Raw genomic sequence first — 3,343 nt, forward strand, 5'->3', positions numbered from 1 at the left:
ATAGGTATGTCCCATGCAACATTTGAGACACACTGATACTAAAAAGTTTTTTGTTGTTTATCAGAAATTCAAGTTTAACTGGGTAGCCTGTATTTTATCTGACCCACTCTCTTGGGGGTCCTTTTCTTTAAAGGTCATGGGCCACTTTTGGCTTCTTTCAGGGATCACTATTTCTTCTTGCAGCCTGACCTGTTGGGATATGCTTTTGGAAACTCTGAAAATGAAATATCCCTTCCCTCACTCCTTTCTCCCGAGGGTATCCAGGTGCATAGATCCAATGAAGTCTCTCATTTCACTTTCTGGCAGTGAATCCTCAGCATGCAGCCAGATTCTCCCAGTGGGCAAGTTGCTCTGTGGGAAAGGGGAAGTAATTCTGAAGTTGTGTTAACTCCTTCAAGCCTCCAGGATTCCATTTAGTAGGAGAGAGACTCAAGACAGAAATGGTCTAAGCAGTGAAGAGCTGTGTGCAAATGCTTCATTTCAGCCATGTGAGTATCTATGTGAATGGACTTCCAGCTTCCCTGATCACTGGTCAGCTGTGAGTGGTCATTTTCTGTACAAATCAGATCAGTACCAATGGCCAAACCCACAAGCAGTGTTGCCTTATTGCCAGAAATGACACTAATGTGCCTGATGGTGATCTAAGAATTTGGCCTAGGAATGGAGCTATTCTCCGGATCAGACCTCTCATTTACAGGATGATTTTCAGTTATGTTGCATAGAACCCGAGGTGGATGCTAAAGCAATCTGGAGCCTGAGCCCCTTAAGCCCCAAGCCAACCAGAGCAGCCCCATTCTTAACTCTTTTATACTTAGGGCTTTCTCTAAGACTGCTTGAAAGGAAGGTTCTGTAGCTAAAAGCAGGGTTAGAAATGAGTGATCTAGGACAAACTGTAGCTTCCTTAGCAATACCTCTGCTTGAAAAGAGGGCTCACACTTCACCAATGCTCTTTCAAAACTCTTCACGTGGCATTGCAGGTCTCCCATGCATCAGCACCATGCTCCTCCATTGCCCTTGCTAAACTCCATGTGCCTCCACTCCACTGAGACCAGATTGTTTGTTCCCTAAACAGCCCACCCGCTTTCACTCCTCTACTCCTGTATTTTGAAAAGCTTCTCATCTTTCTAAGTTGAATTCAAATCAGTCTTCGTGGAAAATTCTCCAGCTTCCCCCTCCTTCTCTCAGAGCTGGAAATAAGCACTCCTTCCCCCTACACTTCCAGAGAGTTTTGTTTGTATCATCCTGCGAACATACTTTTTATTCTGTATTTGCTGATGCAACTCCCATCCTTGATTTTTATTTCTTGGAGAGTAGGATACTGGGCTCTGTGCCCCCACAAAAGCCAGCACAATAGCACCTTGTGCGCAGTGGCGCTTGATGAACCTTTTCCTTGCCCAAGCTCCTTCTTCCCTCTCCTACCCCCAACTCTCCTAGAAAACTCTTCCTTATATTCAGAACCTAGATTAAAAATGGCTTCCTCCAGGATGCCTTCCCCTGACTCTCTCTCTGTCCTCACCAAACATACCCTGTAGGTACGCTTATTATAGTGTCACATTCCATTCATAATAATTTATTTTGATGCATGTCTTCTTCTCACAAAGTGAGATCCTTGAGGCACCTGGGTGGCTCAGTTGGTTAAGCATCTGCCTTAGGCTCAGATCATGATTCCAGGGTCCTGGGATCCAGCTGACATCAGGCTCCCTGCTTGGCAGTGAGTCTGCTTCTCCCTCTCCCTCTACTTCCCCCCCCCCCCCCCGCGCATGCTCTCTTTCTCAAATAAAGAAATAAATTCTTAAAAAACAAAACAAAACAAAAAAACAGTGAGATCCTTGAGGGCGGACACTGTCTTATTCACCTTCATAACACAGCCTAAGGTCTCACGTTGAATTGGTACTTATACAATGCTTACTGAATGAATGAATGAATGAATGAACAAATGAAGATGCTCAAGTGAACAGAATTTAAACCACCACTATTTCACACACATTAACAGTAGATGTAGGGAAGCAATAATGTGTAGTAGATTAAGAACATGGGTCTCAGGGGCGCCTGGGTGGCTCAGTGGGTTCAAGCCTCTGCCTTCAGCTCAGGTCATGATCTCAGGGTCCTGGGATCGAGCCCCGTATCGGGCTCTCTACTCAGTGGGGAGCCTGCTTCCTCCTCTCTCTCTGCCTGCCTCACTGCCTACTTGTGATCTCTGTCAAATAAATAAAATTAAAAAAAAAAAAAAAAGAACATGGGTCTCAGACTCTTATTATCTGAGTTGGATTCCCAACTTTTCCACTTACTGGATATGTAACTTTGGTGAATTAACCATTTTGTGCCTCATTTTTCTCCTCTGTAAAATGAGGATAATTATTCCATTCTCCTCATACAATGGTTATGAGAATCAAATTAGATAATCAAAGTAAAGTACTTCTTACACCTGGTAAGTGCTAAATAAATGTTACGGATGATGATGATTACTGTAGTTAATCTAATTAAGACAGGAAAGGCTACTATCCTTTACAAAAAAAAATAAATAAATAATAATCCGTATGATATCTTAGCAACATGACTCCATTTCCAGCATATCTACAAGATATACAAATTAGCCCAGCATGACTTATTATTAAATGTATTAAAATAGGAATCTAATTTCTAATTTCAACCTGGAACAAAACAAGTGCCCTTATATAAAAGGTATACCAATCCCCCAACCATGAGCAAGTTGACAATATATTTCATCCCCTGCCTCCATCAGATCCCTGTCCCTGTGGATGTGTACTAATTGCCTGTAGGTGGAGTTCCTCATGCCTTGAGCAGTCGCAGCCCTGCATGTAGATAGTTCATTTCTCTTCAGACGGGTTCTTTGAGACAGCACTTCCGTGAATCCCACAGAGGCAGGGCTGTGAAGGGTTTGACTGTCTCAGTAGTGACATATGGAATCAGTGAGCAGTGGAGCTGTTGACCTTAGCATTCCTCATTCTCACTGCAGGGCCATTTCTTTTTCTTTTTATTTAATTATTTTTTAAGATTTTATTTATTAATTTGACAGAGAGAGAGAGAGACTGAGAGAGAAGGAACACAAGCAGGAGGAGTGCCAGAGGGAGAAGCAGGCTTCCCGCCTAACAGGAAGCCTGATGCGGGGCTCCACCCCAGGACCCTGGGATCATGACCTGAGCCAAAGGCAGACACTTAATGACTGAGCCACCCAGGTGCCCCGTATTTCTTTTCTTTTTATAGTAGACCTTGTCTCTTTGTCAAAGTGCCTTAGCTCTATGGATTCGTATAATTACCCCAAGTTCTGGTAACTTTTGATCTTGTAGGCATAAGTTTCTATTTTTTAATAGCTTGGTTCCCA

This window comes from Enhydra lutris, unplaced genomic scaffold (assembly GCF_002288905.1).
Source record: "Enhydra lutris kenyoni isolate GAN:26980312 unplaced genomic scaffold, ASM228890v2 scaffoldscaffold50, whole genome shotgun sequence".
Taxonomy (NCBI): domain Eukaryota; kingdom Metazoa; phylum Chordata; class Mammalia; order Carnivora; family Mustelidae; genus Enhydra; species Enhydra lutris.